Source organism: Halictus rubicundus, unplaced genomic scaffold (genome assembly GCF_050948215.1).
Source record: "Halictus rubicundus isolate RS-2024b unplaced genomic scaffold, iyHalRubi1_principal scaffold0029, whole genome shotgun sequence".
NCBI classification, from domain to species: Eukaryota; Metazoa; Arthropoda; class Insecta; order Hymenoptera; family Halictidae; genus Halictus; species Halictus rubicundus.
The window spans coordinates 1720554-1747301 of NW_027488570.1; the positions used below are offsets into that span (position 1 = coordinate 1720554).

At 44.6% G+C, this 26748-nt stretch overlaps 1 long non-coding RNA gene and 1 other non-coding gene across 2 annotated transcripts in view; one reads left to right on the top strand and one right to left on the bottom strand.

Annotated features, from left to right (window-relative positions):
- LOC143363266 (uncharacterized) overlaps positions 1 to 26748 on the bottom strand; it is a 93567-nt gene that overhangs the window by 54626 nt on the left and 12193 nt on the right. The gene's annotated exons all lie outside the window — the stretch shown is intronic.
- Positions 16361 to 16515, top strand: LOC143363298 (5.8S ribosomal RNA). Its single transcript, XR_013083785.1, has one exon. It is a non-coding gene; the product is annotated as a 5.8S ribosomal RNA (ribosomal RNA).

Below are 26748 nucleotides of genomic sequence, written 5' to 3' on the forward strand. Positions count from 1 at the left end.
CCTTCAGGTTAGAGGCAAACTCTTTCTGGGTCATCTCTGGAAGGTTTTGCTTCCAGAGACTGGAAGCAACCTCGTCTCTCGTCAACTCTCGAGGAACATCGTACACGATGAGTGACGGGTTCCTCTTGGTTGGCAGAGAGACAAAGTGTCCTGCATCTTTCAGGCTGCTATTCCCCGTAAAGGCCTGAAGATCCTCACTGCGTTCAGTCTCGACGACTATGCCACCGGAGTGGATGCGTCGAACCGACTTCACACGGATCTTCTCCTTGTTGGGTTTCACCAAAGAGAGGACAGTACGCTTGGTCGCTCCGTTGTCCTGCTTCTTGCCCTTCGGCGGGAAGATCTTCACCACATGCTGTGGTGGCTTCACCGCGTCTTGGGAAACCTTTTTGCATTCGACCTTTACCTTGTCGGCGTAGATCGATTGCACGCGCTTACCAGCTTGACTGGTCGGCATTAACCGCGGGGCAGTCAGCGACACAGTCTTTGCACTCACCGCAGTACGAGCCTTCTCTGCTCTTGCCGCTACGAGCTGCCCTTCGAGGTAGCCATTCCGAAGAATGAGCTCCATCACCAGCTCGTTGAGTGCGTTCGCTTGTTCGATAATCTCGTTAGCCGTGATCTTTGTGAGTCGCGATTTCCCGCGCACGCAGATCTTCGTAACTTCGGAGACTTTTTGAAAGGCCTCTTCTCTTATGAGATCGAGGCTCCTTTCTTTGGGCCCAGAAGCCGCCTCCTTCGGCTTCTTTCCCTTCTTCTTTTTCTTCCCCTTGCCTAGTGCTGGCTTGGGGTCGAATTTGTCTTTTTCGGAGGGAACCGGTTCCTTATCCCCTCCTTGAATATGGTCATCTTCGGGCACTGGGTTATCATCCCCGTCGAGCACCGTGCCATCTTTGTCAGAGACAAGGTTAGCACCTTGCCCCTGACCTTTCGGGCTCTTCCCGGACGATGAGGAAGTGCCTTTCTTTTTTGGCGACTTGGTCGCCTTCTTTTTTGGTTTCGGTTCCGGTTTTGGTTTTGGCTTAGGTACATCCTCTTCCTTCCCATCAGTCTCGACCTCGACAATCACCGGCAAAAGTGCATCGCACCTTATGAGGGGCACGCAAGGTGTCAAAACGATTACATCGTTATCTCCCACGGCCCTCTCGATTTTGTTTGCGGTGGCTTCACCCCCAGCAGTGCCGGGCGCTGGACCCACCGTCTTGACTCGCTTTGTTTTCTTTTTAATACCCATATGATATTGTGAAATGTTCATTCCGCTGCGCGTCCCGGCCTCCTCGGACCCTCAAATGGAACCTGCATCCCGCTAGGTTAGGACATCACCCGGAATATAGTCCGCGGATATTGGTGCCGATTACTCGAACACCATCCACTTCCTCGCCCAAACGGAACACCACTCGCCAGAGTTGGGCAGTATCCGATGAAAAATTTATTTGAAGCGCCTTCGGATACAAATTCTCTGTTCTTTTGTTTCTATTCGAAGTCGGATGAATCGCGAGCAGTTATTTGTATCTTTATTCGACGAGCGTCTGGTTTCGAGATTTGTATTCGATGTGCCTCCGGATGATTTTCTGGCTACGTCAGGATTTATTCGGATGGTCGATTGCAACGCCCCCATTTATTCGACGGATTTATTTGTAGATACTCGGCGTCCGCCGACCATCCGAACGATTTTAGGCGTCGAATAAAAATTAATTTCAGAATGTATTCGAAGGCAGATGTCGCGGCGAAATTTATTCGTAACTTTTATTCGATATCCGAAGCTCGATGTGGCCAGACGATTTATTTGAGGATTTATTCGGGACGAGTATTTGGCAGAGATGAAAATGAAATGTATCTTTTATTCGAAATTGTATTCGATGGTCGGATGGCCGACTTTTTTATCCGACGTTGCCAAGCCATAATACGTAAATACGTACCACGGTACAGTGACTACCATTAATAATCGAACACTTTTTATCGTTTAAACTTTCAACGCTTGTTCACATAAATAAATTTTGATTATTTAAACAATTGTTTAAACAAATAAATTTTTGTTATTGAAACAAATGTTTACACCAGTACATTTTTACTAGTTAAACGCTAGCTTACACAAATAAATTTGTATTATTTAAACAATTGTTTAAACAAATAAATTTTTATTATTGAAACAAATGTTTACACCAGTACATTTTTACTAGTTAAACGCTAGCTTACACAAATAAATTTGTATTATTTAAACAATTGTTTAAACAAATAAATTTTTATTATTGAAACAAATGTTTACACCAGTACATTTTTACTAGTTAAACGCTAGTCTTCACAATTAAATTTTTATTATTTAAACGATTGTTTAAACAAATAAATTTTTATTATTAAAACAAATGTTTGAACCAGTACATTTGTATTATTGAAACAAATGATTAAACCAGTACATTTTTATTACTTAAAATATTGTTTAAACAAACACATTTTTATTACTTAAACAATTTACGTCACGTTTTGCAGTGAGTAAAACTCTTTATAAGAAAAGGAAATGTCATTGGGTTTCACCATTGGTACTCTGCTGGATGTTAAGTTATTAAGACAATTTTATAAAGAACTCTTTAGATTATGTATTATGTACAGGTACACGTACATATGTAGGCATTGCATGCTATGGCATTTTTCTGTCTACGGTTCTGAATTACCGACTCTGTAGAACATGCTCTGGTACGGCAGCGGACTCTATCGAAATGGAACGGTCAGCTAGTGAAATAAAATTCGTTGATAAACTTCGAAGGAAACGTTTCAATACTGGCACCGTCTAACTTATCAGATTTGTGACGTGTTTAGACTTGTTTTCATCAGCAAACTATTTGCAATCGATTAATAATGTTCCCATGGCAGAATTATGAATTGTAACACACATTTTATTGTTATTAATAAGTGATGGTGAAACGCTTACATTGTTGTCTCCAGGCGGCACATGACGCGACGCTCCATATGGTCGTGATTCAGTATCAGAGGCAACATTGTAACCAGTAGCGTATTGGCGTTTACCAACTATATCTAATATTATTTCTTATTAACGTTACCATAATGATATCATTACCTACCGATTGAAAATGTTTTCCTGAACAAAATAAGCCCAAACATGGTACAAATCGAATAATAATATCATCGGGTTGTGCTGCCTTTTTCTAGCGCCTTCGGCCACGCGGCCGTGTTTGCATGCTGTCCTTTTCTATCTACGTTCGCCGCAGTCGAAGCGGCTACAAATATATGCATATATATGTGCAATCACAGGCGACGATATACATATGTTCATGTGTGCAACGACAGACGTCGATCCCTGCCGAATGATTCCGAGAGTAGAAGAACGAAACATGTGTTACTTTCTTTTTGGCCGAAGGTGTGCGTTGTTTTCAACAAATGCAATCTTTTCATAGAAGGGAACTTTTTAAAAATTTGCAAAAAAATGAGGATATAGCCCCAAGTGTCCTCTTTACAGACCTGTTTTTTAAAAAGATGAACATTTTAAAATTAACGAAATTAAAATTATCTGAAGCGAATGCTGCATCGCGATACACAGCCTTGGACGGCCGGACACTGTGCTGGGTCGAGAAATTTCGTGACATTTTACAATAAATGTTGAACCGTAAGAGATATCAGCATGAAATTTGCAGTAAACTTCGTTAAAAAATTATGCCTATCCACTGATAATTGTCGTCATAAATATATATTTTCAGTAATAATTTTTTAATTCATTGTTTCAATGGTTAACTTGTTATTTATTTAGTACTGTTCCAGATAATTTAAATCATCGATGTCTTTGATTCTAAATTTCTGCATGTTCTACAGAGTCTGTAATTCAGAACCGTAGACAGAAAAATTCCATAGCATGCAATGCCTATGTACGTATACCTGTACATAATACATAATCTAAAGAGTTCTTTATAAAATTGTCTTAATACCTTAATATCCAGCAGAGTACCGATGGTGAAACCCAATGACATTTCCTTTTATTATAAAGACTTTTACTCATTGCAAAAGGTGACGTAAATTGTTTAAGTAATAAAAATGTGTTTGTTTAAACAATATTTTAAGTAATCAAAATGTACTGGTTTAAACATTTGTTTCAATAATAAAAATTTATTTGTTTAAACAATTGTTTAAATAATAAAAATGTATTGGTTTAAACATTTGTTTCAATAATAAAAATTTATTTGTTTAAACAACCGTGTAAGTAATAAAAATGTATTGGTTTAAACATTTGTTTCAATAATAAAAATTTATTTGTTTAAACAATGGTTTAAATAATAAAAATTTATTTGTTTAAACAAACGTTTAAGTAATAAAAATGTATTTGTTTAAACAATTGTTTAAATAATAAAATTTTATTTGTTGAAACAATTGTTTAAATAGTAAAAATGTATTGGTTTAAACATTTGTTTCAATAATAAAAATTTATTTGTTTAAACAATCGTTTAAGTAATAAAAATATATCGGTTGAAAGATCTGATTAAATAATAAAAATTCATTTATTAAACAGTCATTTAAATAATAAACATTTACCTATGTAAACCTCTGTTTAAATAATACAAATCTATTTGCTTAAACAATCGTTTAAATAATGAACATGTATGTGTTTAAATATTCGTTTAAATAATACAAATTCATTGGTTTAAACAATCGTTTAATTAATAAATAGTGTTTGAATATTAATGGGAGTCACTATACCATAGGACGTACTTGCATATTACAACGTAAGTATTATGATTTGGCAACGTCGCTCGGTCTTTTATCCGAACTTCGAATACAATTTCGAATAAAAGATACATTTGATTTTCATTTATTCCTCATGCTCGTCTCGAATAAAAAATCGAATAAATCATCTTCCCTACATCGACCATCCGAATAAATCTCTGGGCCACGCAAAAATCGTACGTCGAAAATCTAAGATACATTCTGAGTTGCGAGTATCTGACGAAATTGACCGTCGAATACATGGGGGCGCTGCTAAAAACTATCGAATAAAAATCAAAGATACTTTCCAACTCATCAGCTGTATCTTCGGATACATTCTCTCAAATAAAAAATCTCGCCGCTAGAGGCGTCGGATACGCATAGCCGTTGCTCCGCAATTCGGATGACCCACGGACGACAAATGAAAATCGTGAAAAGTATCCGACGGATAGACTGCGGTGAATATGTATCCGAGAGAAACGAGTTCGAATAAAAAATAGATTTCATTTATTTGTATTCGAAATTTTAAAATAAATTTTTGCCCAACTCTGCCACTCGCTAGTAGCTCATGATATTCCAAGCCGATTGACTAAGCATAGGGTTACTTTATCTCGCTTAGCCGCCCATCTAGTCGAAGCAGATGGCCAAAGGTACGTGTTGGCGACGTCTCTCCCGCAGGAGAGGGCCCCCTCAGATCCCAGGATCCTCTTTTCCGACGACAAGGGTCGCCACGCACGGCAAACGCGTGGGAGACGTGGACTTTGAGTGGTTGTCTCCTCAACTCCACTGCGCTTCGTTTTGTTCGCTCGACTCCGAAGAGCCTGCCATCAAGCGGGACCATGTGGAGGCACAAGCGCAGCTAGGACACATAGTGTCCCTTTACAGCTTCGGCTTCTCCGAGGAAAAGAGCTCATCCCTTAGCAAATCCTCCCGGACACGTATTGCTTTACTTGTAGCGGCATTTTTCTTGCTGGGGCCGTGTCCCTCAGCGGCTGAAGGTTGGCAGTAATGATTCCTTCAGCCTTTCTCCACAATATACGCATTGGCGCTACGCTGGTTCGCTTAGATGAGCGCGTAACCAGTCTCGACCGGGCTTTGCCGGTCGTACTCACTTTTATGTCATAGGCACCGCACCATAGCAGCTCTGTTAGTGCAATACGGTCTGTTTGGACTGCCAGAGGCGCTCCTATCGAGCCGTGAGAGAGCCAAAAAGCTGTCCGCGCCAAAGATAGAGACAGTTTATTGTCTACATAGAGAGCTTTTGGAGCCACGCTCGCTCTTGCCGTACCGAAGTCGCTCTAGGCGTCTTATACCGGCGATGTTGGGTTCTAGCCATTGGAAATAGCTGCAAAGGGTCCGTAAGTCCGTAGGTGTTGTGGACTAACTTGGAAAAACCCCTCGTTCACCATTTAAGGATCATCACAAGGGTAGACCGTCCCGTACGGGAAGTAACTCGCTTAGCCGCTACCGTGCCAGCTTGCGCCGACACAGGAGCGTTACCAGCGGGGGCCACGAGGAGACGGAGTTACCAGCTTAGCGCTTCGGTCTCTAGCAGGTTTCGGCAACGGTGTGGTAGCCGTTCTCGTGCCTATTACACCCTACGATCTTGAATACCCGGTTGTTGGGGTATTACCTGCGACAGATCGTCAGGGTTATTAATGCCTTTCTCTCAATGTGCCATTTTCCTCATTGCCAAAGTCTATTCTACTGAGGCTCAGTTCTATGGCGTGTTTGTACGCCGCACAACTCTTATTTCTGAGCCCATGGTGGGCTGGTCTGCCAGCACGCTTGCAGTTAATGCAAGTAGGTTTCTCTTCTTTTGACGGGCATTTGTCATATGTATGCCCGTCCTTACCACAGTGCCCGCACGTGTCGGTTTTCGCTCTGCAATGCTTAGCCACGTGCCCAAATGACTGGCATTTGAAGCAACGTGTTGCAGTTATATAGTCCTTGAGCCCGTAGGCGTGAAACCCTATAAATACCCGGTTCCTGCTCAGCAGGATTTTCCGGGTCTTTGGAGAGACCTCTGCCACCCAGTTGGTGACCTCTCTGTCCTTCTTTCCTGTTTTGAAGAGGAGTTTGAACTCCTCTTCTAATTCCTCCTCCGAGTTCAACTCGAGGTTCTGCTTGAGGATTGCCAGTTGGAGTTCCTCCTCTGATGTCTCAGAGGGGACTCCAAATATGATTATCTTTGGCCTCCTCTTTCGAAGGGGACCAATATCCACATTCTCTCTTAGATCTCTGTTGCTAAGCACTTGCTCAAGGTCCTTAGCCGTCTCGGTTTCTATAAGAATACTGGAGTTCCCGAGTTTCCTCAGGTTCCGGATTCGTATCTTCTATTCTGTCGGATTGATACAATCCGACAGTACTCTCTTTGTTTCCTCGCTGCTTTTGATTTGACTACCCTTTACAGGGTAGATGGCAGCTGCTGGTTTAGACTCCTTTACGGCAGTCTTCTTGGCCACTTGTCTGGTTGACTTGTTAGCTTTTATGATATCTGAATAGAGCAGCGGTTTGGAGGGTTGAACCTCTTGGCCGCGGCTTCTTTCAGACATGAGACTATCTAGCTTGGCCGATAGCTCGTTTAGTTTTTCCTCGACGGATGGCTCTTCCTGTCGATCTTGTTTTGCATTGAGTTTTGCCTTGAGATCTTTGATCTCATTAACTAGTTCCATGCGGAACCTGCATCCTTCCATTGACTCTTCCTCCTGCTCCTTGATCATGGTGTCAAGGAGCTCTTCACCTTCCCTTAATTTGGATTGCTCAAGTCCTAGGGACCTGAGAAACCTTCTTAGTTTCTTTGAGCTGCTCAACACCTCAGTTAGCACTAGGCCCTCTGGTCTCGGAGGCAGCTCGACTTCGTCGTCGCTGTCCAGCACTTCGTTATCAGACTCTTTGAACCATTTTGTCTTATGCGATTCATCACATGAGTCGCTAGAGGTTGCCAAATCCTTTATCCTCTTCGTTCCCTTCACCTTCCTGAGTAGTGTCTTCAGGTCGATCTCGTCGGAACATAGTTCCGAGTGAGAATCGCCTGAGTCTATAATGTCCTCCCAGGCTCTAGCATCGTCCCTGTGTGCCTGGGTCTTTTCCTTTTCCGCCATCTCCTTCCCTCCTCCTTTTCTTCCCTTCTTTCCTCCTTCCCTTTTCGTTTTGTTTTTAGTTATTAAAGTTTTGTCCATGATTGTTCCCACGAGTCGGGACGAAAGACGGTCGCTCCCCGGGTGACGCCCTTTCCGGGGAGAAGGCTTTTACGCTCAGGTTTCGCCTGGTATCCTGAGGTTTGCGCTAATGGCCGGTGGACCCACCGACCGCCCGTGTAAAACACGGGACCTCTCTCGCCGCGTTCTCAGCTTAGAGGTTAAGGGTTTGTTCAAGGGGTTCGCCTCCCCGTTGGGCCGACCGGCTAAGGTAAGCCCCCCGTTTCTCCCGTTCTGCAACATACCACCGGGTGTATCCGGTGGGTCGTCGCGGCAGAGGGGAGTCTTCCGGGTGAGAGCCGCGGTTATCGCGAACGATAACACACGCATGGGCTCCCTGAGAGTCGCGGTCATCGCAAGGCGATGACTCCGCAAGAGCTCTCTTCCCAGAGCTGCGGTTGTCGCAGGGCGAGAACTCTCGCAGGAACTCTCTTACCAGAGCCCCGTTAGTCACCCGAAGGTGTCCAGGTCCTACCACGTGAAGGAGGGGTTTGTGCGTCAGGGTTATACCATGACATTAGTCCCTGACGCTTATAAGACGGGACGCTTATAACAGGGATACACTACCTAACAATACGGAGCATCATTTGCAACCGCCGTTTACCCGTGCATTTTGTAGAACAGAATGTAAAACGTTCGGGTGTCACCCTGTCACGTTCCCGCGCGGGAAACGCGACGATTTCCAGGAAACGCCTGGAAACAACACTTCAACGCTCCTGCCTCACGCCGAACGTGGTCAACCCCCTCCACGCACACTTCTCCGACCCTTGCGCCGTCACCCCACTGTTAGTCCCGCCACCCGCCACCAGATGACCACGGACCCCCAGTCACTTTCTCGCTGTTAAAGATATTAGACCTCCCACATATATACCCCCGGCGAAGACCGAATTTTTGGAGAACCCACAAGCTCGCTTAAGGTGATTACTCCCGAGTTGACTCAGACGGATCCGGTGCGTGTCACTAGCACGTTGAAGTCTGAGACACTGCTGCCCCACTGTCCCCTGCAATCAGTCCCACTCAAAAGAACAGACGAGGAGGGAGGGACTGTATTCCTACATCACCGGAAGCCAGGAGGCTGCCGACAAGAAGCCGGACTACACTTCAACGCCAAGCCCCCCCCCCCCCCAAAGCCACCCACCAGGAGACTCCCGATCTCACTCCCTTCGCAGAGTGCTCCCGCATTTTCGAAAAACGTTAGAGCCCGACACTTATATTTTATATTTCATATTTCATATTTTATTTTATATTTTATATTTTATATTTTATATTTTATATTTTATATTTTATATTTTATATTTTATATTTTATATTTTATATTTTATATTTTATATTTTATATTTTATATTTTATATTTTATATTTTATATTTTATATTTTATATTTTATATTTTATATTTTATATTTTATATTTTATATTTTATATTTTATATTTTATATTTTATATTTTATATTTTATATTTTATATTTTATATTTTATATTTTATATTTTATATTTTATATTTTATATTTTATATTTTATATTTTATATTTTATATTTTATATTTTATATTTTATATTTTATATTTTACTTTCCTATCTATTATTTTATATTATATTATAATTTCCCGTTAATTTATCAAAACGTTGTCTTTCTCTCTTTTTTAATAAACTGTTTTCCCGAAACCTCTGTTAATCTCCTTTCGTTGCCACGTTTTTCACGAGCGATCCGCCTACGAGAAGAGGTTGCCGCTCGCCTTTTCTCGGTCCTCGTTACAGGCTCTCCCAAAGGGAAGCCATAGCACGTAACAACCCTACTCAAGTCCATTATTTGCTAATAACTCGGTAAATAATAGTAGTAGCGAGTTTGGTGTTATGATATATATTGTTAGAAACCGTCTATATTACAGTGATATCACGTCGAAAATCGTCTAGGACCGATACGGAAAAAGTTTCCTCTTGGCGGTGGGACTTAGAAAAATTTTCAAAGTTTGGTGAATTATGAAAAGCTGGTTATTTTGTGTAAAATAACATAAAAATGTTAAAATTTATTATATTTTGTGAAAAAAATTTTTATACTTTTTTCGCTCTAAGTTCCAACAGCCCCGCCGGGAGGTCTGTTGCCGCGGCGGTTTGCGGCCATAAGCACGCGTGCTATTGACCGCGCGGCGCCGGCGTCCCGGCCGGCCGTTCGGTATCTATAAGTGAGTCGACGGTTCGGTCGAGTCGGTCGGTGCAGCGCGCGTCTGTGGCTATTCTACGATCTCGGTCGAGAAGCAGTCATGGGCGCCTCGAGACTTCGGTCTTGACTGTTTCGTACCGTGCTTCGTATCGAATTATTCTCTACACAGCATTGCCACGGGTCGGTGTCCTAGACCGAATGGCCCTTATGTGGCGAGCCTTCCCTTAGTGGAGGTTGGTGACTTGTATTCACTTTTGTGTTTACTCGTACTAACTGAGCATCAACTCTTATGTCCGAGCGACTAAGGTATTGAAAAAGAGAAAATAAAGAAAAAGAGAGAAAAAGTTATGTCTTTTAAAGACAGAATAAAGAGAAAAATTCGTTAAATAGTAGAGGTGTTGTTTCGTATCTTTCCCTGCTCGGAAAGATTCGCAGGAACAATGAAGAATGCAACGAAACTCGCGAGGAGAATTAAAAGAGTGTGGATGAGTGTGGAACTGGAATGGTATGAATGTATGCTGAGTGAAAGTGGAGAAAGCGGACTGTATGAATGAATTGAATGGAAGGCAGATTTGCAATAAATTAACTGTATTTTCTCACTGTAAAGTTTCAGTTTGTCAAACAACGGTTGAAGAAATCTAATAAAAGTATGATAAGCGAACGATCTTGAATTTTGCCTTTTATTATGTAACGCACAGCTGACTGGGGTTTTCAGAAAGAGAGCGAGTAACGGTTCTCCCTCGGTTTTATTACCTCGATCCTTCGGGAAGTTCGTCACGCACAGATGTTTCCGTTTTGACTTCGAGAACATTCCAGAAGGATCGAGCCTGCTTTCCGCGAATCACGCATGAGGGTTTTCGCCCGCGCGAGCCTCGACAACAGACGCTGTTTGTCAGTGTTCTAGTGCGTGTCGCGGGACACTCAATGATTGGCGGTCGTGCGGTTGAGAACGGTGAAGCTTTATGGCGTCCGCACGCGCCAATCTCAAACAGGTGTCCTATTTCGTTTGTGCCCAGCGCGAGCGGAAGAACACGCTTTCTCGCAGTCCAGCATGCGTCCTGTCCGTGCTTCCTCGGCACTTGTGTCGATTTTGTCCAGCGCAGTGGTTACGTGCTTCCGCGATCGATGTTCAGCGTGAGCTATACGCGCCTCCACGATTAGGCAAACCATGTTATTATATGAAACGAATGTATGAAACTTGTTTCAGTAAGGTATTTATAAGAAAGTTGAAACAAGTAAAATATCTGAACAAGATAAGATATTGATAAGAAGTCTTGTTCAAGATATACGTATAAAATTGAGAAACCGAGAACGCAGAGGAGGAGGTATATTTGAAAAGGAATTTGTTCGAGGTTGAATATTTATAGAGAAGAAAATATATGTATCTCGTGCAAAAGGTTCTCTGAGAATTTGCACGAGTATAAAATATATATATGATTGGAAGAAAAAGTGTCGTCGACCTGTCTCGAAGACAGCTGGCGGCGAAGACATTCGAAAAATTGTCGAAGCTCCCTGGTTGATCCTGCCAGTAGTCATATGCTTGTCTCAAAGATTAAGCCATGCATGTCTCAGTACATGCCGCATTAAGGTGAAACCGCGAATGGCTCATTAAATCAGTTATGGTTTTGCAACGAAACGGCGAAATTCGCATTCCGTCGCGAGCTCGCACAACGGACCCAAGTGCGAGCCAATCCGCAACAGTTCCGAGCGCGAACCAATCAGAGCATGCCGCCGCTTCGCGAACATTTCACGAGGCGGCGCGCTCTTCGTAGTCCGCCCTTTCCCAATAAATATCGGAGCAAACCGCGACTAACTCGGAGTTGGCTGAGAGCTGCTCACCGGGAACCATCCCGAGCTCCTGACCACTCGCAGCCGCGTGTGAACACGCATACTACGGCTTCTTCCGTGTGTGTGTGCGAGCACGCTGGTGCCAGGTGGAACGCGTACTACGGCTTCTTCCGTGTGCGTGCGAAACCAGTACCGCGAGGAAGTCTCGAGCGAGCAGACGGACGGGAGCAGTGTCTCTGGGCACTACTGCTCGTCGCGCGCTCCGGCTCTCTGCCCACTACCCGATTCCTTTCCGTCGATCCTGCGAAATTCGCTCACCGGCCCGCGACCAGGCGTCGCGTCACATTCGTGACAGTCCTCGTCGGATCGCAGCCGCGTTCGGAGCTCGTCCTGTACGAGTGACGACGCTGGTGACGGGAGCTCGTTCTCTGGGAACGTCCGGGTGCGAGCGACCCCTAGGGGCGACGGGTGGGGCGTCCCGTCGGTCCGGAGTCGGAGTGGATTCGCGGCCATCGTGCGCTCGGCCCTCAACGAGGAAACACCAGTTCACTAGTATCTCGCCGAGCCGCGGTGGTTCCCACCGACCAACCGTAGATCCGGAATCCCCGGAATCCACCGAATCGGAGAAACACCGTATCACGATACCGCTCCGTATACCGCCGTAACAGCGAGTCCCCATCGCTCCGTATTCCCGTCGTGAGAGCGAGTCCTGATCGCTCCGCGTTCCGCCGTAACAGCGAGTCCTGATCGCTCCGTATTTCCGCCGTAACAGCGAATCCTGATCGCTCCGTATTTCCGCCGTAACAGCGAATCCCGATCGCTCCGCGTTTCCGCCGTAAAGTAGCGAGTCCTGATCGCTCCGCGTTTCCGCCGTAGAATAGCGAGTCCCGATCGCTCCGCATTTCCGTCGTAAAAGCGAGTCTTGATCGCTCCGCGTTCCGCCGTTACTTTCGCGTATATTAGATTTAAGGTACAATTATAATAACGTGTCGCCTCCTCGCGCTGATTGCAGCCAGCCGTCTCACCGGAACCCGCCAGGCGGGACTCACCGTCTCGACCCGGGGCGAACCGCCGCCGGCAATAAAGCTTATTTTTTTCGTAAACAGCCTCCGTTATTTCACCTGCTGTCCTCTCCGCCGACCCTGGCCGCTGAGCAAATCCAGGAGAGGACAGAACGAACCTTCCTTTCGCGGTTAGACGCTCGCGTAGGAAAACGCAACCGTTACAGTTTCTTAGATCGTACCCACATTTACTTGGATAACTGTGGTAATTCTAGAGCTAATACATGTAAAACAGAGTTCCGACCAGAGATGGTAGGAACGCTTTTATTAGATCAAAACCAATCGGTGTCGGGCGTCTACGTTCGTGCATCGTTTGCTTTGGTGACTCTGAATAACTTTGTGCTGATCGCATGGTCTACTAGCACCGGCGACGCATCTTTCAAATGTCTGCCTTATCAACTGTCGATGGTAGATTCTGCGCTTACCATGGTTGTAACGGGTAACGGGGAATCAGGGTTCGATTCCGGAGAGGGAGCCTGAGAAACGGCTACCACATCCAAGGAAGGCAGCAGGCGCGCAAATTACCCACTCCCGGCACGGGGAGGTAGTGACGAAAAATAACGATACGGGACTCATCCGAGGCCCCGTAATCGGAATGAGTACACTTTAAATCCTTTAACGAGGATCCATTGGAGGGCAAGTCTGGTGCCAGCAGCCGCGGTAATTCCAGCTCCAATAGCGTATATTAAAGTTGTTGCGGTTAAAAAGCTCGTAGTTGAATCTGTGTGTCACAGTGTCGGTTCACCGCTCGCGGTGTTTAACTGGCATTATGTGGTACGTCCTACCGGTGGGCTTGCTCTTCACGGGGCGGTCCAACTAATATCCCATCGCGGTGCTCTTCACTGAGTGTCGAGGTGGGCCGGTACGTTTACTTTGAACAAATTAGAGTGCTCAAAGCAGGCTATCTTCGCCTGAATACTGTGTGCATGGAATAATGGAATAGGACCTCGGTTCTATTTTGTTGGTTTTCGGAACCCCGAGGTAATGATTAATAGGGACAGATGGGGGCATTCGTATTGCGACGTTAGAGGTGAAATTCTTGGATCGTCGCAAGACGGACAGAAGCGAAAGCATTTGCCAAAAATGTTTTCATTAATCAAGAACGAAAGTTAGAGGTTCGAAGGCGATCAGATACCGCCCTAGTTCTAACCATAAACGATGCCAGCTAGCGATCCGCCGAAGTTCCTACGATGACTCGGCGGGCAGCTTCCGGGAAACTAAAGCTTTTGGATTCCGGGGGAAGTATGGTTGCAAAGCTGAAACTTAAAGGAATTGACGGAAGGGCACCACCAGGAGTGGAGCCTGCGGCTTAATTTGACTCAACACGGGAAACCTCACCAGGCCCGGACATCGGAAGGATTGACAGATTGATAGCTCTTTCTTGATTCGGTGGGTGGTGGTGCATGGCCGTTCTTAGTTGGTGGAGCGATTTGTCTGGTTAATTCCGATAACGAACGAAACTCTAGCCTGCTAAATAGACGTAACTATGGTATCTCGAAGGCCCCCGGTTTCTGTCGGTGGGTTTTTACTACCAACGTACAATCAAATCTTCTTAGAGGGACAGGCGGCTTCTAGCCGCACGAGATTGAGCAATAACAGGTCTGTGATGCTCTTAGATGTTCTGGGCCGCACGCGCGCTACACTGAAGGAATCAGCATGTTTTCCTTGGCCGAAAGGCCCGGGTAACCCGTTGAACCTTCGTGCTAGGGATTGGGGCTTGCAATTATTCCCCATGAACGAGGAATTCCCAGTAAGCGCGAGTCATAAGCTCGCGTTGATTACGTCCCTGCCTTTTGTACACACCGCCCGTCGCTACTACCGATTGAATGATTTAGTGAGGTCTTCGGACTAGTACGCGGCAATGTTTCGGCTTTGCCGATGTTGCCGGGAAGATGACCAAACTTGATCATTTAGAGGAAGTAAAAGTCGTAACAAGGTTTCCGTAGGTGAACCTGCGGAAGGATCATTACAAATCAAACATCTGCCAGATCCATGAATATATATATATATATATATATATATATATATATATATATATATATATATATATATATATACATACAAAAATTCTTTCAAAGCACACAGAAAAGACCAAAAGGAGAGTACAAGGTTATAATGAAAGGAATTCACTCTCCTGTGTAATCATCGTATGATGAGAAAATAAACAAAAAGGGGAGTAGGGGATGTGTATAGCGACGAACTACTCCCCATGCAACGGCTTACGTGTGGAGGTCATAGTTACGCATGGAGTACATAGTTACTCAAAGCGTACGATTCTCCCGTCCGTTCGCGCCACGTTGTTGGCCAAAATTAAGGCGCAGAGAGCCCGCCAGACCATTTGTGCACAAACACGGCAATATATAATATATGCACTCTTTCGACAATGGGACGAAAGATCTCAATGAGAATGACACACGAGGAAACAGACGGTGCTTGCGTGAAGGTGGAGCATCGCATCTTTTACTTGTATTGGGGAGTGAGTGCGCAGAGCTGTACTTCGGGTCTTCGGGAATCGTCACCGACGTTCACATTGCAAACTCGAACGATCAATATCCGGTTTCAATGTGCGGTTTCCCGTCGGACGCTGAATGTTATAGCTTAACCACGAATATAGAAATACCCGTCGTTACGAATCGATGTTTTTCACCCGCCACCTGATGGATCGTGTTCTCTTTGATAAAAATACCTCGTGTCAAAGAGACGTGTATATTATAATATACGCCATTGGTCTGCCTGTGTGTAGGCTCTCGACAATTATATGGACAATTACGGTCGCAAGAACAGGGATGTAAGCGTCGATTCGAATCCACATATCGCGCTTCCTCGGTCTTCGCCTGTGGTGTCCGAGATACGTCCATTGGAAACGGTGGTGTTGTCTCTCCTCTAGAGAAAGAGAGGACAACAACAGGGTAGCCTGTGGAAAACTTGCGGTGAACGCGTTGTGTTCTGTCACGAACGTCGAGGAATAGGATGAGAGAAGGACCGGCTGTGAAGCTCGCTTTTAAAGCTGTGTGCGATTCTGACACTCTGCTCTCTGTGTGGCGGTAATACAGTGCACAAGAGCTTGGGACGAACGATCGCGCACGGCCAGAGCCGGCTGTGAAGTCCGCTAGTTATCGAGTTCATTCTCCAATAAGAGAGGAGGAGGAGAAGTGTCGGGATCCAGTATCGGGTTGTCTATGATCCCCGTCGTTTTGTGAATTCTCCTCCTGTGTTTTCCACTTTAAAGGTTTTTCAATGCATTTTCCGCCCGGCCGTCGGATACGTGTGCGCATTGCATCGCGTACTCGCGACGGTTTCCGTTTATACGAACGATCGTGTGTCGTCTTTAAAAACGACGCCTGAATCTCCTTCGCGCGCTGGTTGGAGCTTTAAGGTATCGGCGTTCTTATGAACCGCAGAACAAGAGACATAATTATGTATTGATTATAAATCAAATTATACGATTACCCTGAACGGTGGATCACTTAGCTCGTGGGTCGATGAAGAACGCAGCTAATTGCGCGTCAACGTGTGAACTGCAGGACACATGAACATCGACATTTCGAACGCACATTGCGGTCCACGGATACAATTCCTGGACCACGCCTGGCTGAGGGTCGTTTACGTAACAAAATACTGCTTGCGTTGCTCTTGTAAGTCCCCGCCGTCGCTTGCCTCTCCATGTCGAATTGTGCAGGGCGCAAAGAGCGTTTCTGAGTCGGGTTGCAAAGATGCTACGTACGAGCGAACGATGGACGTTTCGTCGGCGTTTGACGCGGTTCTGTGAAAATTGCAAATTTTACATTGCGTCTAACAGTTTCGTGAGAAGAAGGAAATTGGAATGGGTATCACATTCGGACTTGCGTGAGTGTTTTGCGGCGTCGTGACTCGTATTTTCAATACGACCGCCCGTGAACACCGCTCCGACGATCGAAATCTCTCTCTCCTCTCTCTGGAACGATTCGCATTGCGGAAGAAGGGTTTCACTCTCGAACATTTTACGCGCTCCCGACATCGTCTGAAATGATGGGCATACGAAAGGTATCAGAGTCTCAAGAGACTACAGTGAATGGACACAAATAAAGAAAGAGGTACCGGACACCCGTGTAAAATCTGTGTGCGCAACTGTGGTGTGCAACGTAAGCCCCAGGGAGATATATAAAATAAAATACGTCTGTGCGTGGATGTGTCTCTCTACACATAATTGCGGCGGACGGTCGTCGTTGCCAGCGACTTCGACAAACATATTCTTAGAGTTCGCGAGACAGTGGTCTCTCGTTCTACGAACGCTTTGATGACTGATGGACATAGCAACATTTGGCATTGTGCGGGATGCGCACGCGTACTTGTATCGCGTCGAATAATTTCCCCGTCGTCGCGTGTCCTCGCTAATCCGTTGCGGATTCCATCGCCACGTTCGTTGAATTGAATGACGACCGAGATCTCGTGTCTCTTTGGTTTGATCGATGATATCGCGTCGTGCAGCGTTTCTGTACCCCCGTGTGTCTAGTGTAGTGGAGAAACCCCACCGGGTGTTGAAAATATATATATATATACTCCTCTATGGAGTGGCTTTCGAACATCGTTGTCACCACAACGTGTTGTCACGCAGAGCACGAGAAGGTGAAGGTGAAAACAAACCTTTGTCGGTCGCCCCATGTCTTTTTTTCTTCATTGTCGATCGCGAGACCGCGCGATCTGTCGGTCGTTGAGTCCCCGGAAGTTCTTTTCGACGGACGTTAAAGTTAACCGGCCGATCGTCTAGCGAGAGTTTCCGATCGACGAACAAAATGAAGAAATCTCTCTCTCTCTATATATATGTCGGAGGCTGGGCGGACTCTTCCGTCCTCGGACCCGCCGGAGATTGTCCAGCGTCGTTCTCCATCGATTCGACCCTTTTGCGCTTACGCGATTGTCGTATGGACTCTGCGTACACGCTATGCCCGATCTCGTGGTGCAACGAGAGACACGTCAACGAGCACACGGGCCTCACAGAATGTTCGCGTACGTCTTTACGTTTTCTACCCACGAAAAATGACTTTTCTCAAAGCTGGTGTTCGGCCTACCGTTGCCCAAACTATTCTGCCGCCCGTGGTCACGTTCAACAGGGTCCCAGCCCATCATTCCAGGCACCCTGTCTCGCATCTCCCTTTGCCCCGCGCGCGAAGAGGGGTAGCGCAGGTACGCAGGGACTGTTTTATTGCCCCTTCGCAGGGCAATTGTCAGGGTACGGTAAATCGTTATTTTACGATTAAACTAAATCCTATACGCGTTACGCGTTGTTGCCGACGGGGTGCATCGCTGCCATCACGCCCCGACATATATATATATATTATATAGAGAAAAGACACTTTGGTGTGGCGCATAAGACATATGGTTTTGTTTTATTTTTTTTTGTGCTCCTCTGTACGTTCTCGCGTACTTTTAATGCTTTCGGTGAAATATACGAAACATTTTTTTTCACGTTTGACGACCTCAGAGTAGGCGAGATTACCCGCTGAATTTAAGCATATTACTAAGCGGAGGAAAAGAAACTAACAAGGATTTCCTTAGTAGCGGCGAGCGAACAGGAATGAGCCCAGCACTGAATCCCGCGGTTCCGCCGTTGGGAAATGTAGTGTTTAGGAGGGTCCATTTATCCCGTGACATCGAACCGCATCCAAGTCCATCTTGAATGGGGCCATTTCCCCGTAGAGGGTGCCAGGCCCGTAGCGACCGGTACGCGTTTCGGGAGGACCTCTCCTTAGAGTCGGGTTACTTGAGAGTGCAGCCCTAAGTGGGTGGTAAACTCCATCTAAGGCTAAATATGACCACGAGACCGATAGCGAACAAGTACCGTGAGGGAAAGTTGAAAAGAACTTTGGAGAGAGAGTTCAAGAGTACGTGAAACCGTTCAGAGGTAAACCTGAGAAACCCAAAAGATCGAATGGGGAGATTCATCGTCGACGAGGCTGGCTTCCGTTGGTGCGCAGATACCCCGTATGGGCCTTCGTGGTTTCCAGTGCGAGGGTACACCATCTTCAGCAAATGTTCCGGTCGCGTAGTCGTGCACTTCTCCCTTAGTAGAACGTCGCGACCCGTTGCGTGTCGGTCTACGGCCCGAGTTGTTGCCTGTCGTGTCGCTACGTGCGCACACGACAGACGCTCGATCGCCTGGCCGGCTGCGTGACGCTACTCTGACGGTATCGGGCCGCAACCAATCCATTCTTGAATGTGTGTGCGTCAGGCCCGCCGCAAGCTCGGTTAGTTTTACCCGAAGGTACGGACCTGGTGCCGGCTTCGGGCCTAACCAGCTGTTAGCAGGCGGTGTCCTCGGACTGGCCACGCTTCGAATTACCGGTCAGCGACGCTACTGCTTTGGGTACTCTCAGGACCCGTCTTGAAACACGGACCAAGGAGTCTAACATGTGCGCGAGTCATTGGGACATGTAAACCTAAAGGCGCAATGAAAGTGAAGGTCGTACCTTTGCGTCGACCAAGGGAGTGTCACGTAAATTTTAATGGAATAATATAAAAAAATGCGAGTTCTTCTGGCGTACCAGAAGATACCTTTATTACACAGTTTTTACAATAGTAGCACGATATGTCGCAGGTTGGAGACGAGAAAAATTACTGACTGTCGCCAGGTCGAGTGGTCCTATTTATACAAGTGGTTATTGAAATTCGACAACCGACGATCGGTGTTTCCTGGGAGCGATAAGCCGGACGGTTTACGTCTAGGTCTGATATCGCCTGGTGTCGGGTGAACCGGCAGGGCTGTTAATTGGAGTCACATTCCCCCCTTCTTAGATTGAACTTAGTCCCTTAAGTTCTTTTTGAGGATGCTCTTCTTGAAGCGGACCCGCTGGGGCTGTATCAAGACTCTTCCTCCCTCATTGTCTTCGATTGCCAAAGGGCGGCTTACAGTGGTGTACAGGTTGATTGGCGCACTCGGTTGCGTTGGTTGGAAGTCGTTGTGGATTTGTGGCCCTTTCTTGATCTTACAGCAGAGCAGGTGGAAACAGAGTTTTCTGGGGACGCAGTTCTTCAGGCAGTCGAGTAATCCTAACTTGTTGAGCATGTACAAACCTATCAATCCTACCGATACATATCCTATTATTTGTAAAGTACTCATACCATACGATCGCAAAGTCTTTATTCTATGTTCGAAATTTAGCTTTGATATTTCGCTATCGAGTTGATCCGCGGAAGTTCGGTACGAGGCAATGTTGCTTATAATTTTCGGCGTGTTTTTGATCTTCTCCAAAATGTGAATGTAACTATTATTGTTATTAAGTTCTATGGTTTTCATTTTCATATCGTAAGCTAGTTCGGTTTTGCTTTCGCCTATTCGCATGTACTCGTTATTAAACAATAAATCGCATGAATCGTTAGAGCTAATTATAGATGGTCTGTCAATGGTCTGAATATTATGTTTTGTGGAACATATCGCGTCAATTTCTACTGGTTTAGCGGGTATCGCTAAGAATTGATTTTCGGCGTGCAGCGGTATGAAACTGATGTAGTCGATCTTATAAATGGATATCTCGCAATTGTTGATGTTCTTCTTGTAATTAATAATTTCGCTGTGACAGTCGTTGTCGGAATTACTGTTGTGGATCGGCTGTGTTTGTTTACAAATCATGACTATCTTTCGTTTACAATGTTTGGTGATATAGTCGAGATCAGTGTTTATGTAAAGGAGGTTTGAAGTTAGAAATACTGGATTTTCTATCACGGGTGCCATAAATATATTGTTTCTTTTATGCGGGATGGGGTATACGCGCATTATATCCCACTCTTGTTCGAGCACTAGAGGTATCGAAATCTTGAAAAATAATTTGTCATTATACGTGAAAACGGTTAAATCACTGATGTCGAGTATGAACTGAAAGTGTTCGATTTTGGGCGCAATGGCAATGTTATAAATGTGATGTCCTATGATCTTCGCGTAGTTGCTTACAAACTTTTCGGGTTCTATAATCTGTGGGCTAATGATACCTTGTTTACCTAAAATGATCGCGTTTAATATTTCGTCAAGTTGGAAGTGCGTATCCTGTATGGCATTATCGATTTTCATTATGAGTTTAGTAAATATGCTTTCTGTATTCAATTGCTGCGTTAATTGGTTATATGAACGTTCTAAATTCTCTAAACTCTTTGTGTTAAGCATTTTCTTTATAAGCGAAGTCTGGTTAGCTAGTATGATTTTAATCTGTTTGTTGTCGTCAAATAAGGTGTCAATGTTTTTATTTATCAAATCCAAATCGTCTGTGTCTAGTGTTCCGAATAAGCTTTTAGAGATTGATCCGACAAAGTTCAATAATCCTCGCTTCGTTCTCTGGTGTATGAGGGTTCTTACATGACTGGCTAATTGTCTAATATTATTAATACGTATGTCTAAAGTATCTAATGCTTCGGTATAGTCGAAGTTAGTAGCTGATTTACTGATTTCGTTCTTATATTGTGCTATGTTTTCGATTTGCTTAAACATCTCGCTCGTGTCTAGACCTATTATCACATTGGCGGTACTACTGTATAAATAACCCTTATTTATCTTTTCTAAAAATATGTTATTCTGGGTATCTAATGGTGTTATAGTGACGTGTGCGCAAGTTAATCCCGCGAAGAGGATTGTCGTCCTGGAAAATAAGATTTTAGTCTGTTACCGTGTACTTTCTTATCGTTAATGACATAATACGGTGTGCATACTTTATCAATCGTGAATGGTCCTAACCATTCTATGTCTAATTTGTGTTCCTTATGATCATTGTGTATCAAAACTTGATCTCCTTCTTTGAAAATTGATTGCGGTTTAATAATTTTACGTCGCTGGTCTCTTTGATATCTTTGTTTACTCTTTAGCAGGGTGTCTCGGGCTCTTTTCAATCGTGAGTCCCATTCTTTTTTTCGAAAGGATACTTCGTCTTCGTAACTTCGCTGAGGATTTTTGGAAATGGTTGAAGGTAGGTTAGCTTTGTGTCCAAACGTTAGTTCAAAAGGTGTGTAGCCTGTGGCGTCGTGTGTCATTGTGTTATACGCTAAGCAAATAAATTTCAATTGTTCGTCCCATTCGTCGGTGGACGTTTGTTGTATTGATTTTAACATGTCAGTGACAACTGCGTGCGTTCTTTCTAGGGATCCGTTGCTTTGTGGGTGGAATGCGGTAGTTTTGATATGTTTTATGTTAAAAGCTTCCTCGTATCTTTGCATTAGTTCGGAAATGAAATTCTGTCCTCTGTCTGTTAGTATTTTCTTGGGTGCGGAGAATACATAAATGTAGTGGTTCAGTAGGGCGTCCCATATGGATTCGGTTCGTTGCGTCTTGAGGGGTACTAGTATAAGATATTTAGTCAGTTCGTCATGAATTGAGAGTATGTACTGATTACCGTTCTTCGTTTTTTGTAACGGTCCTAACAAATCCATAGCTATTTTTTCGTTCGAGTCTATCGGGGTGTCGGTTATGCATGGTTCTTCTATTGGGCGAATTCGCGTGAGTTTAGCTCGTTGGCAAGTGTCGCATGTCTCAATGTATTCCTGAATTAGTTTAAACAAGTTCGGTATTTTGTAGTTAATTTTGATTCTGTCATAGGTTTTCTGTATTCCGGGGTGTCCGATTAATTCGTGATTTTCTTTGATAATTTGTTTAATTTCGTCGTCGGTCAATTCTTTTACTGGTTCCCATGCAAATTCTATCTCTTTGTCCGTGTCGTTAAAGAACATGAGCATTCTCTTGATCGTATTTCTATCCTGAATTGAAATATCATTGTCTCCTATACCAATTCGATTCGTGTTCCTGATGATTTTATTCAATATGTTTAGCCATTTTTCTTTACCTTTGTACGCGCCTAATTGGTCTGAAGTTAGTTGGAAGAAGTTCTTTTTATTGGGTACGATCTTTAGTGGTTTCGGAAGTTCGTCTGAGGTTTCCCAGGTTTGGTATCTGGACAGTAAGTCTGTGGGTTCGTCTTGTGCTGTAATCGCGTGAATTCGGGATAAACAGTCGGCAGCGGTATTGTCTTTTCCTTTAGTGTACCGTATTTCGTATTCGTATTCCTCTAGTCGTAGTCTCCATCTGATCAGTCGAGATGAGGGGTCTTTGCAATTTTGTAACCATGTCAAGGCTTGGTGATCGGTTCTAATAATGAATTTTCTTCCTAGCAGGTATTGTCGAAGTCTTTTAGTTGCCCATACAATTGCTAACAGCTCCTTTTCGGTAGTCGAGTAATTTCGTTCGGGCGGATTGAGAGTTCGTGAAATATAGCAACAGGGGTGTCCGTCTTGCGAAAGGATGGCTCGTATTCCTAAAGTCGTTAGAGTGAATTGTTTTTCAAAGTCAGGGAATTTGAGAACTGGTGCAGTACATAATTTCTTTTTTAGTGTGTCAAAGCTGGTCTGCGTCTGTTCGTTCCAGTGAAACGGTACGGTCTTTTTCGTCAGTTCGGTCAATGGTTTCGCGATTTTGCTAAAGTTTCGTATAAATTTTCGATAATATCCCGCGAGTCCTAAGAATGATTTTACGTCGGTCGGTGTTTTAGGGATTTTGAAATTTTGAACGGCTTCTAGTTTCTTTGGGTTGGGCTTTATTCCTTCAGAGGTTACTGTGTGGCCTAAGTACTCTAGTTCTGGCTTTAGAAATTCACATTTGTCCGGTTGCAGTTTCAATCCTAATTCTCTTAATCTTTGTAACACGATTGCTAAATTTCTGTTATGTTCTTCGATGGATTGTCCGAATATTACAATATCGTCTAGATACACGAAGCAATGTTTGTTTATAAGTCCACGTAGGGCGGTATCCATCATTCTCTGGAAAGTTGCTGGGGCGTTCTTCAGTCCAAATGGCATTCTATTATAGTGATAGTGTCCTTGGGGAGTAGAAAAGGCGGTGTATTTTTTGGATTTCTCTTCCATCGGGATCTGATGGAAACCCGAGGATAAGTCTAAAGCTGTGAAGAATTTCGCGTTTCCGAGTTGTGATAAAATGTCGTCTATGTCGGGTAAGGGGTATGCGTCCTGGTCAGTCAATTCGTTCAGTTTTCTAAAGTCAATAACTATCCTCCACTTTTGTTTGCCAGATGCGTCTGATTTTTTCGGTACCACCCAGACTGGTGAATTGTAAGGGGAATCGCTGGGTTCAATTATTCCTTTTTCTAACATCTCGTCCATTTGTTTGCTAATAACTGTTTTGTGGCATTCAGGTGGTTTGTACGATTTTGTGTTAATGACCTTGTTTTCTTTTAGTGTTATCGTGTGTTTAGTGAGGTTGGTGCAAGGTAGGAATTCTTTTTCTAAATTGAAAACATCGATATAAAAGAGAAGCAATTTTTCTATAGGTTGTTTCAAACTGTTTTCTATATGTGAAAGTCTAATTATTTCTTTAAAGGTGGATATTTGATCATAGGTGTTAGAATTTTCAATATTGTTAGTAATTTGTTTTTCTGACTCACCACAATTGATAAAGCATACCGTGGTAGGTTTTCCCTCGAGGTGCACAAGTTCGTGGATTCTCTCGCCTGGTTTGATAGTTTGATTCTGAAATGTTAATATCGTGTCGTTTAATTTCAAATGATCGTTAGTGATGCTGAAGTTAAGTTGTTTCATGGCTGGTAGCCCGAATATGCCGTCTTCAATGATAGGAAAAGTTTCTTCTACGATATAAAATTTTATAAATTGACCGGCTATTCTAAAATTAGTGAATTCGTTCGTTCGGAATTTAGAATGTCCCATAGCAAACTGTTTGGTTTCGTGGTCGGTATAGATCTTCATTCCTGCAGGTCTTCGTCTGACAAGGTTGACTCCTGCTCCTGAATCGACGAGAAATCTCCATTGTTGTCCGGATGGGGGGAGGGGGGGGGTCGTAATAGGATTGTTGGTAGTTGCCCGGTGACGGTGTTGATTCGTAATAGTTCGTTTCTTCCTCGGTTGATACCACAGTGTTGTTCACTCGCGGTGGTCCGCGTTCCTGTGGGGCTCGCACTTGAAAATTTGAGCACTGGTTGGCGGTGTGGCTGATTTTTCCACATTTGAAGCATTTAACCTGTTGTCGGTCGATCAGCGGTCTTCTGTCCATCTGGTTGAACGGGCTGGGTCTGGTAACAGCGGTCGGCTGAATCTGCGGCGTGCGCGGCGGTACGTAGCTCTGGTATCTCTTGTCTGGAATAACGGGTGGTCTGACCATCGCTGGGCGTTGGCGACGGAATGAGTCGTGGCGTTCTTCTCGGAGGTATCTCTCCACATCAGCAGCTTCCTTTTCAGGTTCGATCAAAGTCGTGGGTTTGCTGGTGAATATCATGTGTCCGATTTCTCTCTTCAGCCCGTTTATGTAGATTTTCGTAACTCTCTTCATGGTTGCCTCCATCATTACTCTTCTAGTTATGGGTTGTGGATACTCGTTAGTAATGGCGTACGTTAGTTTATTCAAAGTTTTACGGAATCGAATGTTGAAATTCTGCACGGTTTCGGTAGCTCCGTGCTTTATTTCCCGAAGTTGTTCGCTAAATTCGCCTGCAGAAGCCTGTGTGGCTACATTAGTACGCAGTGCTTCGTAAAGCTCGGCATACGTTTCAATATTCATGTTACGAATGCTTTGTGCTGCTTTGCCTACTATCTTTTCTACTTTAATTGCTTTCAACAATAGCATCTGTTCCATACACATGCTTCGAAGTGATTTGACTTCTTTAATAAAATCTTCAACTCCTACATCATCATCTCCGTTGAGCGTCGGGATGTAACGTATAGCATCCTTGGCTCTCAGGTTAGAGCTCTGCGAGCTCGTTTCGCCAGGTGCATTTTCTCGCGTTGGGGCAGGTGGTGTAGTGGTTTTGATTTTAGATCTAATCACGGAATCGTCTTCGGTCATGACGGAAGTATAATCCGCATCGTCATCTTCAGTCATGCTCAAGCCCGTTAGATTTCTGCCTAATATCTCAATTTCTTTAACGCGTTTCTTATTCTCTTTGTCTACCGATTGTAAAGCGGCTTCTAGCATGGAAATTCTTTGGCTGTACATATCTTGTTGGCGAGTAATAGTCTCATTCTGTTTTCTAATTGTCTCCAATAATTCTTTCACTTGAGCGTCAGAGGTGCTCGGTTGTGGTTTACTCATGATTCTAACTGAATCTACACTGTCTCTCGAACTGTTGCTAGAGAAGCTATCTCTCCTAGTTCTGTACGTTATAAAGGGATCCAGAGTTACTTACTTCTGGTCTTTTCTTCGTTTTGCGTGGTTCCAAAAGTGCACGTATGCAGCTCGTGGTGTGGTCCGCTGATCCTCTGGGTCGAGTGTTCCCGTGGGCCGAAACGCGTGATTTCGTTTACATTGACTCTAGTGGATCCTGGCAGGATCGCCAAAATGTCACGTAAATTTTAATGGAATAATATAAAAAAAATGCGAGTTCTTCTGGCGTACCAGAAGATACCTTTATTACACAGTTTTTACAATAGTAGCATGATATGTCGCAGGTTGGAGACGAGAAAAATTACTGACTGTTGCCAGGTCGAGTGGTCCTATTTATACAAGTGGTTATTGAAATTCGACAACCGACGGTCGGTGTTTCCTGAGAGCGATAAGCCGGACGGTTTACGTCTAGGTCTGATATCGCCTGGTGTCGGGTGAACCGGCAGGGCTGTTAATTGGAGTCACAGGAGGATGGGCCGCGTTACGATGCAGCCTCGCACTCCCGGGGCGTCTCGTTCTCTTTGCGAGGAGAGGCGCACCCAGAGCGTACACGTTGGGACCCGAAAGATGGTGAACTATGCCTGGTCAGGACGAAGTCAGGGGAAACCCTGATGGAGGTCCGTAGCGATTCTGACGTGAAAATCGATCGTCGGAACTGGGTATAGGAGCGAAAGACTAATCGAACCATCTAGTAGCT